This window comes from Oreochromis aureus, linkage group 8, assembly GCF_013358895.1.
Source record: "Oreochromis aureus strain Israel breed Guangdong linkage group 8, ZZ_aureus, whole genome shotgun sequence".
Classification (NCBI taxonomy): domain Eukaryota; kingdom Metazoa; phylum Chordata; class Actinopteri; order Cichliformes; family Cichlidae; genus Oreochromis; species Oreochromis aureus.
This window is the reverse complement of record NC_052949.1, coordinates 20,164,491-20,179,621: the sequence shown is the minus strand read 5'-3', so window position 1 is coordinate 20,179,621 and position 15,131 is coordinate 20,164,491.

Below are 15,131 nucleotides of genomic sequence, written 5' to 3'. Positions count from 1 at the left end.
TCTTGTTTATTACTCTCGTTTTCTTCTGCTTGCTCTCTTTTTCTTTCTCAACAGGTGATCCAGGTGATCGATATATGTATTTTTGTCTGCTTATTCTGTTGGTTTTTGTTTTTGCCCTTTTTCCCCGTCCCTCTTCTCAGGTTTTTTTTTTTTCCCCTTTCTTTCTGCCCTTTCTTTCCACCAGTCAAGTCTGTCCCGTATTCAGCAAGTGAAAATAAAATAAATATATATAAGTGTATTCTGCTATGTTATAATATTTGTGCTAAACCAGAGTATTTGTGCTGAAACATAGTATTTCTGCCAAATGATAGTATTTCTGCCAAATTATAGTATTTGTGCTAAAACATAGTTTTAATTTAAAATTACAATATTCATAGTTCATCACAGTGTCTCTGGTAAATCACAGTATTTCTGCTATGTTGTATTATTTTTCTAAATCATAGTGTTTCTGTAATGTTTAAGTATTTTTGGCTAAATATATTCTTTCTGTTATCTTATACTATTTCTCCTAAATTCTTGTATTTTTGAGAAGTTATCATGTTTCTGGTAAGTTACAATATTTCTGCTAAGTTCTGCTATGCTATTGTATTTCTGCCAAGTATTATGTTTCCTCTGAGATATTGCAGTTCTGCTAAGTTATTACATTTTAGCAAAGTTCCTTTGCTTCTGCAAACTTTTTACAATTTCTGCAACTTTTCAGCTTTTTCAGCTATTTTCAGCAGACAGCTTCAGCATTACAGCATCCACACTGCATTTTCGCAGGAAATGCAAATTTTTTCTAGTTATTATTCCAGTTGCTTCCACTTTTGTGCTTTTTTTGGCACTTTTCTACTTCCACAATTTTCAGCCGATTTTCACCGTTCAAATTTTAAACTATTCTGCTATTTCTGCTAATGATTGCTATGACTTTTGGTATTTTTAACTCTTATACTTTTTAAAATATTACGTTTTTTTCCTTTAATTTGTCCCATTGAAATGAATGGGAAACTTCCGCAATTCTGCTAAAACTTACTCTTTTTTGAAACTTAACTACGTTCTCATACTTTCGCCTAGAACAACCATTCAAATTTTAAAATGTTCACAAATTATTGGGCTATTCATGAATGATTCAGCTTTTTCATATCTGTTACCGTTTTCATCGTATCCCTCTCTAAGTTTTGAGTTTCATCTTTGTGATTTTTCACAAAATACATGCGTTGTTATGGTTGCTATGCAGTTGGTTCTAAGTGAGCCACTGTACCTTTGGCAATTTTCTCTTCATGTCCGAACAACTTCTTGCTACTCGCTCAATTTTCACTTAACCCACACAAATTATACATCAAAACGTAGGTATTTTTGCTGGCTTTCAGAAAATGTTACTATCATTGTTGTGAGATTTATAGAATTTTGGCAAATCACCTCAGACCAACACAAAGTCAGAAAACTCTCCATAGAAAGTCAATGGAGAGCTTGTTCAAAATCATCGCTGATTTCTCTAATGAGAGGCATATTCGAATCGTCATATCTCCTTAACGAAGCGAAGTTAAAACATGAGGCTTGTCCCCAGATATCTTCAGACACTCCTGATGCTCACAATTCAAGAATTTTTTCTCACCTATTACCGTTCTGAAATGAGTTAGACTTGTTTGAGGGTAGGAAATTCGTCCTTTGCTCAGATTTCTTCAGATTTCAAACTCTGGAAATGAACCACTTTTTTCTCTTGTCATATCTTTTAATGGATTTCCACAGAGACCTGAAAATTTCCATGATTGTTCACCAAAGCCTGCTGTCTCTTACGGTGAAAGAATGATATCGATACTCCAAATAGATTTAGAGTTAGAAAGCGTTGTTTGAGGGCAAGTCAAGGCAGATTTTGCTTGCCTCTACTCAGTTATGGTGCATTAGAAGTCAAATATCTTCAATAATTCATATTTTAATGATAAAGTGTCAACACTTTAAGATTCCCCATCTCTTCTGAACAAAACGGTGTAAGAATGACTGTTCTAGCCCCTCACGGTTAGGAAATTATGGCCATTTGTTTGAGAGGAATCCTCACTATGAGAAATTCACTGCAGAAATCCTGTCTCTGTGCTCTGTGTGTGTAAAAACGGCTGCACCTGTTTTGGCGGGAAAAAGTACACAGCCTCTCTGATTGGTGGATTCAAATTTAGCAGCTCCCAGGCTGCTTGACTGACCTAGAAACTTGATTTTCTCTCCTGTGTGTGTGTGTGTGTGTGTGTGTGTGTGTGTGTGTGTGTGTGTGTGTGTGTGTGTGAGAGAGAGAGAGAGAGATAGAGAGGCGAGAGAGAGTTTTTATGGGAGCATCTTATTGTATGATTTAAATTCAATATATTTAGACTGGTTGACTGAATTTGATCCTCTGTGTGTCTCTCTGTGCATGTGTGTTTCCATATGTGTCCATATTTGTGATTGTGTCACTGTTATACTTTTTTTTGCTGATTTTTTCATTTAACAATTACATTTGAGGGACCCTTAGCATGTTCAGGATTCTTTCAGCTGTCCATTTTGCTTTTCCAATTTTTCTATTTAAGTTATTACTATTGTGTTGAGTCATATCATTTCTGCTGCTTTTCAGTATTTGTGCTAAATACAGCATTTCTGCAAAATCATACTATGTCTGCTATTTTATGAGATTTGTGCTAAATACAGCATTTCTGCTAAATCATACTATTTCTGCTATTTCATAAGATTTGTACTAAATATAGTGTTTCTGCCAAATATAGTATTTCTGCTTAATTATAGTATTTCTGCCATTTTATAGTATTTGTGCTAAAACATAGTATTTCTACTAAATGTAGTATTTATGCTTAATCATACTATTTGTATATATTTCTGCCAGGACCCCAGGCAGCTAATCCTCTGTGAGGACTGATACATATAAAATTTACATATCAGGACCTGCACGGCTTCCCAGCCAGCCAATCATATCTGAGGTCTGCCCTTTCTTCTCTCGTCATATCTCAGCGACAGATGTACAAAGAGCAATGCAAATCACAGTCAAAGTACACGAAAGTACGCTGATTCACCCAGTACAAGAATTATGCTTCTAGTGCACCTAGTTTTTGAGTTACACGACGTTTTGTAACTCAAAAAACTGTCTTTTTCGCCTCTCACCGCAATCTAATTCTGACTGCTCATCACCCTGTTTTCCAGGCGCCGCTCTCTTTCCCAGTGGCGCAGTTGGTAATGACACAGGTCTGCAAACCAAAAGGTCGTGGGTTCAATTACACCTTGGGCAACATGTTTTTTTCCTACAAATTAATACACTATCACAGACCAGTAATTGATATTCATCATTTATTACAATTCTGCAAACTTTTATGATTTTAGCAGCTTTTCTAATATGGACCTCAGATTCTTGTTAACACTCCATGGCACAAATACTCTTCCCTTTAGGCTCTGTGTATGTGTGTGTGTATCAATATTTCTCCCAATTTAAAGTATTACTCCTCCATAATTGTATTTCTGTTAAATCAAAGTACTTTTACTACATCTTAGTACTTCTGCTCAATCATAGTATTTCTGCTAAATCATAGTATTTTGCCAAATTATGGTTTTTGTGCCAAATCATAACATTTGTTTTATGTTACAGTATTACTACTAAGTGGAGGAATTTCTGTCATGTTACAGTATATGTGCTGATTACAGTATTTCTGCTAAATCATAGGATTTCTACTATATTATATTTTTTTCTTTCTAAATATAGCATTTCTGCTATATAATTGTATTACTGCTATGTTATAATATTTGTGCTAAACCAGAGTATTTCTGCTGAAACATAGTATTTCTGCCGAATGATAGTATTTCTGTCAAATTACAGTATTTTTGCTAAAACATAGTATTTTAAAAAAAAAAATTTCAATATTAATAGTAAATTACAGTGTCTCTGGTAAATCGCAGCATTTCTGCTATGTTGTACTGTTTTTCTAAATCATAGTATTTCTGTAATGTTTAAGAATGTTTGCCTAAATATATTCTTTCTGTTATCTTATACTATTTCTCCTAAATTTTTGTATTTTGAGAAGTTATCGTGTTTCTGGTAAGTTACAATATTTCTGCTAAGTTCTGCTATGCTATTGTATTTCTGCCAAGTATTATGTTTCCTCTAAGATATTGCAGTTCTGCTAAGTTACTACATTTTAGCAAAGTTCCTTTTCTTCTGCAAAGTTTTTACAAATTCTGCAACTTTTCAGCTTTTTCTGCTTGTTTCAGCAGACAGCTTCAGCATTACAGCATCCACACTGCATTTTCGCAGGAAATGCAAATTTTTCTAGTTCTAGTTGCCACTTTTTGCACTTTTTTTGGCACTTTTCTACTTCCACAATTTTCAGCCGATTTTCACCGTTCAAATTTTAAACTATTCTGCTATTTCTGCTAATGATGGCTATGACTTTTGGTATTTTTAACTCTTATACTTTTTAAAATATTAGGCTTTTTTCCTTTAATTTGTCCCATTGAAATGAATGCGAAACTTCCGCAATTCTGCTAAAACTTGCTTGTTTTTGAAACTTAACTACTTTTTCCTACTTTCACGTAGAACAACCATTCAAACTTTAAAATGTTCACAAATTATTGGGCTATTCATGAATGATTCAGCTTTTTCATATCTGTTACAGTTTTATTTTTATCCCTCTTCAAGTTTTGAGTTGCAAAATTGTGATTTTTCAGAAAATACATGCGTTGTTATGGTTGCTATGCACTTGGCTTCCAGTGTGCCACTGTAGGTTTCGCAGTCTTCTCTTCATGTCCGAACAACTTCTTGCTACTTGCTCAATTTTCACTCAACTTCCACAAATTATACATCAAAACGTAAGCATTTTTGCTGGCTTTCCGAAAATGTCACCATCATTGTTGTGAGATTTATAGAATTTTGGCAAATCTCCTCAGACCAACACAAAGTCTGAAAACTCTCCATAGAAAGTCAATGGAGAGTTTGTTCAAAATCACCGCTTGATTTCTGTAATGAGAGGCATTTTCGAATCGTCATATCTCCTTGACGAAGCGAAGTTAAAACATGAGGCTTGTCCCAGTATACCTTCAGACACTCCTGACGCTCACAATTCAAGAATTTTTTTCTCACCTATTACCGTTCTGAGATGAGTTACACTTGTTTGAGGGTAGGAAATTCGTCCTTCGCTCAGATTTCTTCAGATTTCAAACTCTGAAATGAACCACTTTTTTTCTCTCGTCATATCTTTTTGATGGATTTCCACAGAGACCTGAAAATTTCCATGACTGTTCACCAAAGCCTGCTGTCTCTTACGGTGAAAGAATGATATCGATACTCCAAATAGATTTAGAGTTAGAAAGCGTTGTTTGAGGGCAAGTCAAGGCAGTTTTTGCTTCGCCTCTACTCAGTTATGGTGCATTAGAAGTCAAATATCTTTAATAATTCATATTTTAATGATAAATTGTAAACACTTGAAGATTCCCCCATCTCTTCTGAACAAAACGGTGTAAGAATGACTGTTCTAGCCCCTACGGTTAGGAAATTATAGCCATTTGTTTGAGGGGAATCCTGACTATGAAAAGTAGACAGCACAAATCCTGTCTCTGTGCTGCGTGTGTAAAAACAGGTGCACCTGTTTTGGCGGGAAAAAGTACACAGCCTCTCTGATTGGTGGATTCAAATTTAGCAGCTCCCAGGCTGCTTGACTGACCTAGAAACTTGATTTTCTCTCCCTGTGTGTGTGTGTGTGTGTGTGTGTGTGTGTGTGTGTGTGTGTGTGTGTGTGTGTGTGTGTGTCTGTGTGTGTGTGTGTGTGAGAGAGAGAGAGAGAGAGAGAGGGCAGAGAGAGTTTTATGGGAGCATCTTATTGTATGATTTAAATTCAATATATTTAGACTGGTTGACTGAATTTGATCCTGTGTGTGTCTCTCTGTGCATGTGTGTTTCCATATGTGTCCACATTTGTGATTGTGTCACTGTTATACTTTTTTTTGCTGATTTTTTTCATTTAACAATTACATTTGAGGGACCCTAAGCATGTTCAGGATTTTTTCAGCTGTCCATTTTGCTTTTCCAATTTTTCTATTTAAGTTATTACTATTCTGTTGAGTCATAGCATTTCTGCTGCTTTTCAGTATTTGTGCTAAATACAGCATTTCTGCTAAATCATACTCTTTCTGCTATTTCATAAGATTTGTGCTAAATATAGTGTTTCTGCCAAATTTAGTATTTTTGATTAATTAGGGTTTTTCTACCAAATCATAGTACAGTTTTACTGCTTTTTATAGGATTTTTAGAGGATATTTATATTGCTTAATATAGTATTTCTGCTTTTTATAGGATTTGTGCTTAATATAGTTTTTCTAAAAAATGTAGTATTTATGCTTAATCATACTATTTCTATATATTTCTGCCAGGTCCCCAGGCAGCTAATCCTCTGTGAGGACTGATACATACAAATACATATCAGGGCCTGCACAGCTTCCCAGCCAGCCAATCATATCTGGGGTCTGCCCTTTCTTCTCTCGTCATATCTCAGCGACAGATGTACAAAGAGCAATGCAAATCACAGTCAAAGTACACGAAAGTACGCTGATTCACCCAGTACAAGAATTATGCTTCTAGTCCACCTAGTTTTTGAGTTACACGACGTTTTGTAACTGCAAAAAACGGCGTTTTTCGCCTCTCACCGCAATCTGATTCTGACTGCTCATCACCCTGTTTTCCAGGCCTTCGCTCTCTTTCCCAGTGGCACAGTTTGTAATGACACAGGTCTGCAACCCAAAGGTCATGGGTTCAATTACACCTTGGGCAACATGTGTTTTTTCCCTACAAATTAATACACTATCACAGACCACTAATTCATATTCATCATTTATTACAATTCTGCAACCTTTTATGATTTTAGCAACTTTTGTAATATGGACCTCAGATTCTTGTTAACACTCCATGGCACAAATACTGTTCCCTTTAGGCTCTGTGTTTGTGTGTGTGTGTGTGTGTGTGTGTGTGTGTGTGTGTGTGTGTGTGAGAGAGAGAGAGAGAGAGAGAGCGAGAGAGAGCCTTTTGATGGGAGCATCTTATTATATCACTTAAATTCAATATATTTAGACTGGTTGACTGATTTTGTTCCTGTGTGTGTCTCTCTGTGCATGTGTGTTTCCATATGTGCCCATATTTGTGATTGTGTGACTGTTATACTTTTTTTACTGATTTTTTTTTTTCAATTAACAATTAGATTTGAGGGACCCTTAGCATGTTCAGAATTTTTCTAGCTGTCCATTTTGCTTTTCCAATTTTTCTATAAGTTATTACTGTTGTGCTAAGTCATAGCATTTCTGCTGCTTTTCAGTATTTGTGCTAAATACAGGATTTCTGCTAAATCATACTATTTCTGCTATTTTATGAGATTTGTGCCAAATACAGCATTTCTGCTAAATCATATTATTTCTGCTATTTCATAAGATTTGTACTAAATATAGTGTTTCTGCCAAATATAGTATTTCTGCTTAATTACAGTATTTCTGCCATTTTATAGTATTTGTGCTAAAACATAGTATTTCTACTAAATGTAGTATTTATGCTTAATCATACTATTTGTATATATTTCTGCCAGGTCCCCAGGCAGCTAATCCTCTGTGAGGACTGATACATATAAAATTTACATATCAGGGCCTGCACGGCTTCCCAGCCAGCCAATCTTATCTGAGGTCTGCCCTTTCTTCTCTCGTCATATCTCAGCGACAGATGTACAAAGAGCAATGCAAATCACAGTCAAAAGTACACGAAAGCACGCTGATTCACCCAGTACAAGAATTATGCTTCTAGTCCACCTAGTTTTTGAGTTACACGACGTTTTGTAACTCCAAAAACAGCGTTTTCGCCTCTCACCGCAATCTGATTGTGACTGCTCATCACCCTGTTTTCCAGGTGCTCGCTCTCTTTCCCAGTGGCGCAGTTGGTAATGACACAGGTCTGCAACCCAAAGGTCGTGGGTTCAATTACACCTTGGGCAACATGTTTTTTTTTCCTACAAATTAATACACTATCACAGACCACTAATTCATATTCATCATTTATTACAATTCTGCAACCTTTTATGATTTTAGCAGCTTTTCTAATATGGACCTCAGATTCTTGTTAACACTCCATGGCACAAATACTCTTCCCTTTAGGCTCTGTGTATGTGTGTGTGTATCAATATTTCTCCCATTTTAAAGTATTACTCCTCCATAATTGTATTTCTGTTAAATCAAAGTACTTTTACTACATCTTAGTACTTCTGCTCAATCATAGTATTTCTGCTAAATCATAGTATTTGTATTATATTATATTTTTCTTTCTAAATATAGCATTTCTGCTATATAATTGTATTACTGCTATGTTATAATATTTGTGCTAAACCAGAGTATTTCTGCTGAAACATAGTATTTCTGCCAAATGGTAGTATTTCTGTCAAATTACAGTATTTGTGCTAAAACATAGTATTTTTTTTTAAATTTCAATATTAATAGTAAATTACAGTGTCTCTGGTAAATCACAGCATTTCTGCTATGTTGTACTGTTTTTCTAAATCATAGTATTTCTGTAATGTTTAAGAATGTTTGGCTAAATATATTCTTTCTGTTATCTTATACTATTTCTCCTAAATTTTTGTATTTTTGAGAAGTTATCATGTTTCTGCTAAGTTACAATATTTCTGCTAAGTTCTGCTATGCTATTGTATTTCTGCCAAGTATTATGTTTCCTCTAAGATATTGCAGTTCTGCTAAGTTTACATTTTAGCAAAGTTCCTTTGCTTTTGCAAAGTTTTTACAAATTCTGCAACTTTTCAGCTTTTTCTGCTAGTTTCAGCAGACAGCTTCAGCATTACAGCATCCACACTGCATTTTCGCAGGAAATGCAAATTTTTCTAGTTATTCTAGTTGCCACTTTTTTATGCGTTTTTTGGCACTTAACTACTTTAACAATTTTCAGCCGATTTTCACCGTTCAAATTTTAAACTATTCTGCTATTTCTGCTAATGATGGCTATGACTTTTGGTATTTTATGCTGTTATACTTTTTAAAATATTAAGCTTTTTTCCTTTAATTTGTCCCATTGAAATGAATGGGAAACTTCCACAATTCTGCTAAAACTTGCTTGTTTTTGAAACTTAACTACATTCTCATACTTTCGCCTAGAACAACCATTCAAATTTTAAAATGTTCACAAATTATTGGGCTATTCATGAATGATTCAGCTTTTTCATATCTGTTACCGTTTTCATCTTATCCTCTTTAAGTTTTGACTTTCATTTTGTGATTTTTCACAAAATACATGCGTTGTTATGGTTGCTATGCACTTGGCTTCCAGTGTGCCACTGTAGGTTTCATGAGTCTTCTCTTCATGTCCGAACAACTTCTTGCTACTTGCTCAATTTTCACTCAACTTCCACAAATTATACATCAAAACGTAGGTATTTTTGCTGGCTTTCAGAAAATGTCACCATCATTGTTGTGAGATTTATAGAATTTTGGCAAATCTCCTCAGACCAACACAAAGTCGCAAAACTCTCCATAGAAAGTCAATGGAGAGTTTGTTCAAAATCATCGCTGATTTCTGTAATGACAGGCATATTCGAATCGTCATATCTCCTTAACGAAGCGATGTTAAAACATGAGGCTTGTCCCCGTATATCTTCAGACACTCCTGACGCTCACAATTCAAGAATTTTTTTCTCACCTATTACCGTTCTGAAATGAGTTAGACTTGTTTGAGGGTAGGAAATTCGTCCTTCGCTCAGATTTCTTCAGATTTCAAACTCTGGAAATGAACAACTTTTTCTCTCGTCATATCTTTTGATGGATTTCCACAGAGACCTGAAAATTTCCATGATTGTTCACCAAAGCCTGCTGTCTCTTACGGTGAAAGAATGATATCAATACTCCAAATAGATTTAGAGTTAGAAAGCGTTGTTTGAGGGCAAGTCAAGGCAGTTTTCGCTTGCCTCTACTCAGTTATGGTGCATTAGAAGTCAAATATCTTCAATAATTCATATTTTAATGATAAAGTGTCAACACTTTAAGATTCCCCATCTCTTCTGAACAAACGGTGTAAGAATGACCATTCTAGCCCCTACGGTTAGGAAATTATGGCCATTTGTTTGAGAGGAATCCTCAGTATGAGAAATTCACTGCAGAAATCCTGTCTCTGTGCTCTGTGTGTGTAAAACGGCTGCACCTGTTTTGGCGGGGAAAAAGTACACAGCCTCTCTGATTGGTGGATTCAAATTTAGCAGCTCCCAGGCTGCTTGACTGAGCTAGAAACTTGATTTTCTCTCCTGTGTGTGTGTGTGTGTGTGTGTGTGTGTGTGTGTGTGTGTGTGTGAGAGAGAGAGAGAGAGAGAGAGAGGCGAGAGAGAGTTTTTATTGGAGCATCTTATTGTATGATTTAAATTCAATATATTTAGACTGGTTGACTGAATTTGATCCTGTGTGTGTCTCTCTGTGCTTGTGGGACTTTTTGCAGCTGTTCATTTTGCTTTTCCAATTTTTCTATTTAAGTTATTACTATTGTGCTAAGTCATAGCATTTGTGCTGCTTTTCAGTATTTGTGCTAAATACAGCATTTCTGCTAAATCATACTATTTCTGCTATTTTATAAGATTTGTGCTAAATACAGCATTTGTGCTAAATCATACTATTTCTGCTATTTTATAGGATTTGTACTTAATATAATATTTCTGCTTAATTATAGTATTTGTGCTAAAACATAGTATTTCTACTAAACGCAGTATTTCTGGGTAATCATAGTATTTCTATGTATTCCTGCCAGCTCCTCAGGAAGCCAATCCTCTGTGAGGACTGTAATTTTCAAATTGACATATCAAGTCATGCACGGCTTCCCAGCCAGCCAATCATATCTGAGTCCTGGCACATTCAAATTTGCATATTGGGACCTTCATGGCTTCCCAGCCAGCCAATCATATCTGAGTCCTGGCACATTTAAATTTCATATTGTTCCTTCATGGCTTCCCAGCCAGCCAATCATATCTGAGTCGTGGCACATTTAAATTTGAATATTGGGACCTTCATGGCTTCTAAGCCCACCAATCATCTATGTCATATATCTCTAATATTTCATATTTTTATTTTAAATGTCTTCTGAATAAAATGGTCTAAGAATGACTGTTTTAGCCCCTACGGTTAGGAAATTATGGTCATTTGTTTGAGGGGAGTCGTCATTATGAGAAATAGACTGCAAAAGTCCTGTGTCTCTCTGTGCTGCGTGCACCTGTTTTGGCAGGAAAAAGTGCACAGGCTCTCTGATTGGTGGATTCAAATTCAGCAGCTCCCAGGCTGCTTGACTGAGCTAGAAACTTACTTCTCTCTGTGTGTGTGTGTGTGTGTGTGTGTGTGTGTGTGTGTGTGTGTGTGTATGTGTGTGTGTGTGTGTGTGTGTGTGTGTGTGTGTGTGTGTGTGTGTGTGTGTGTGAGAGAGAGAGAGAGAGAGAGAGAGAGAGAGAGAGAAAGTTTTTTTATGGGATGATCTCATTGTAAGATTCAAATTCAATATATTTAGACTGGTTGACTGAATTGGATCGTGTGTGTGTGTGTGTGTGTGTGTGTGTGTGTGTGTGTGTGTGTGACAGAGAGAGAGAGAGAGAAAGCCTTTTATGGGATGATCTCATTGTAAGATTCAAATTCAATATATTTAGACTGGTTGACTGAATTGGATCTTGTGTGTGTGTGTGTGTGTGTGTGTGTGTGTGTGTGTGTGTGTGTGTGTGTGTGTGTGTGTGTGTGTGTGTGTGAGAGAGAGAGAGAGAGCCTTTTATGGGATGATCTCATTGTAAGATTTAAATTCAATATATTTAGACTGGTTGACTGAATTGGATCTTGTGTGTGTGTGTGTGTGTGTGTGTGTGTGTGTGTGTGTGTGTGTGTGACAGAGAGAGAGGGGGAGAGCGAGAGATTGAGAGAGAAAGCCTCTTTATGGGATGATCTCATTGTAAGATTCAAATTCAATATATTTAGACTGGTTGACTGAATTGGATCTGTGTTGTGTGTGTGTGTGTGTGTGTGTGTGTGTGTGTGTGTGTGTGTGTGTGTGTGTGTGTGTGACAGAGAGAGAGAGAGAGAGAGAGAGAGAGAGAAAGCCTTTTATGGGATGATCTCATTGTAAGATTCAAATTCAATATATTTAGACTGGTTGACTGAATTGGATCCTGTGTGTGTGTGTGTGTCTCTGTGCATGTGTGTTTCCATATGTGTCCATATTTGTGATTGTGTGGCTGTTATATATTTTTTTATCGATTTTTTCATTTAACAAGTATATTTGAAGGACCCTTAGCATGTTCAGCATTTTTTCAGCTGTCCATTTTGCTTTTCCAATTTTTCTGTTTAAGTTATTACTATTGTGCTAAATCATAGCATTTCTGCTGTTTTATAAGATTTTTGCTAAATTTAGTATTTCTCATTAATTATAGTTTTTCTACCAAATCATAGTACAGTATTTTTGCTTTTTATAGGATTTTTATAGGATATTTATATTGCTTGATATAGTATTTCTGCTTATTATAGGATTTGTGCTTAATATAGTATTTCTGCTAAATGTAGTATTTATGCTTAATCATAGTATTTCTATATATTTCTGCCAGGTCCCCAGGCAGCCAATCCTCTGTGAGGACTGAGGCATTCAAATTTACATATCAGGGCCTGCACGGCTTCTTACCCAGCCAATCTTATCTTAGGGATGCAACATTCAAATTTACAAATCAGGGCCTGCACGGCTTCCCAGCCAGCCAATCATATCTGAGGTCTGCCCTTTCTTCTCTCTCTCGTCATATCTCAGCGACAGATGTACAAAGAGCAATGCAAATCACAGTCAAAGTACACCAAAGTCCGCTGATTCACCCAGTACAAGAATTATGCTTCTAGTCTAACTAGTTTTTGAGTTACACGACGTTTTATAACTCCAAAAACGGCGTTTTTCGCCTCTCACCGCAATCTAATTCTGACTGCTCATCACCCTGTTTTCCAGGCGCCGCTCTCTTTCCCAATTCTGCAAACATTTATGATTTTAGCAGCTTTTCTAATATGGACCTCAGATTCTTGTTAACGCTCCATGGCAGAAACAAGTACACAGCCTGATGAAGCAGACAGAGGCAGTACCTCTGATTGGTGAATTTGAGCAGAACCAGGTTGTTCTTTCATTTCATTTCTTTATTTATTTCACACATGGTTCAACAGTGTTTCTTTTTCTACATACAGAACCTTCTGCCTCTTTTCAGCAGAAATTCTACTCATCTCTTGTGTTGGAGTGCCCTCTTGTGGCGCCTTTTGGGTAGTGCCTTAGTGAACACTGCAAAGAAGTGGTATCAGACTGGTTTGTAGTGGAGGAATTTGTTGCCAGTTTCTTTCATCTTTAATCCGTATTCATGTTGTAATGTAGTAACTTTTGTGGCACAAATACCACAATATGGCAGAAACACTATGTTTTGGCACAAATACTTTGATTTGGTATACTTTACCTTCTTCACCCCTTTTCAGCAAAATTTTCATTTTTTCACCCCTTTTCAGCACAAATTCCATTTTTGGGGCTGTTTTCAAAAAAAAAAACTCTTTTCAGCAGAAACTCTGCTGATTCATCTCTTTTCAGCGCACGTTTCTGCTCCTTTGCCTCTTTTCTGCAGAAATTCTTCTGATTCACCTCTTTTCTGCAAAATTTTCAGCCTTTTCACCTCTTATCAGCACAATTCTCAGCAGCTTCTGCTCATTTCAGGAGAATTGTCAGTCTGTCCACGTCTTCTCTGTGAGAATGTGTTTGGGTCAGTGAGATGAGTAGCTGCTTTGAGCCTGGTAGGGCCAGGTTCGGATCCTGCTCAGGGCAACATTTTGTTTTCACCACCATACAACTTTTGCAGTACCTCTGATTGGTGAAAATGAGCAGAACCAGGTTGTTCTTTCATTTCATTTCTTTATTTATTAGAAACTCTGGTGATTCATCTCTTTTCAGCGCAAGGTTCTGCTTCTTTGCCTCTTTTCTGCAGAAATTCTGCTGATTCACCTCTTTTCTGCAAAATGTTCAGCCTTTCACCTCTTCTCAGCACAAATCTCAGCTGTTTTCAGAAAAAAAACTCTTTTGAGCAGAAATTCTGCTGATTCATCTCTTTTCAGCGCAACTTATTGCTTCTTTACCTCTTTTCTGCAGAAATTCTGCTGATTCACCTCTTTTCTGCAAAATTTTCAGCCTTTTCACTTCTTCTCAGCACAGTTCTCAGCAGCTTCTGCTCATTTAGCAAAATTGTCCGTTTCTCCATCTCTTGTTTTTGCGAGAATGAGTTTGGTTCAGTGAGATGAGCAGCTGCCAAGAGATGAGAAGGGCCAGGTTCAAATCCCGGTCATGGTAAAACCTGTTTCCAGTTTTCTCTTTTGTTCTACCTCTTTTCTGCAGAAATTCTGCTGATTTATCTCTTTTCTGCAAAATTTTCAGCGTTTTCGCCTCTTCTCAGCACAAAAAATGAGCAGCTTCTGCTCATTTTAGCAGAATTGTCACTCTCTCCTCCTCTTTTGTGAGACAATGACTTTGGCTCAGTGAGATGAGTAGCTGCCTTGAATCCACGAGGGCCAGGTTCGAATCCTGCTCAGCGCAAAACTTTTTTTTCACCACCATACAACTTTTTGCAACTTTTCATCTTTTTCAGCTTTTCAGCAGACAGCTTCAGCGTTAGGCATCCACACAGCATTTTCGCAGGAAATGCAAATTTTCTAGTTATTATTATTCTTCTAGTTGCTTCCGTACACTTTTTGGCACTTAACTACTTCCTCAGTTTTCAGCCGATTTTCTCAGTTCAAACTCTATACTGTTCTGCTCTTTCTGCTCTTTCCGCAATGACTTTTGGTGTTTATTACTCTTATACTTTTTAAAATATTACACTTTTTTCCTTTAATTTGTCCCATTGAAATGAATGGGAAACTTCCACAATTCTGCTAAAACTTGCTTGTCTTTGAAACTTAACTACTTTGTCATACTTTCACCTAGAAACTCCATTCAAACTTTAAAATGTTCTCAGACTATTGGGCTATTCCTGAATGATTCAGCTTTTTCAGATCTTCTACCGTTTTAATTTTATACCTCTTTAAGTTTTCAGTTGCAAAATTGTGATTTTTCAGAAAATACATGCGTTGTTATGGTTGCT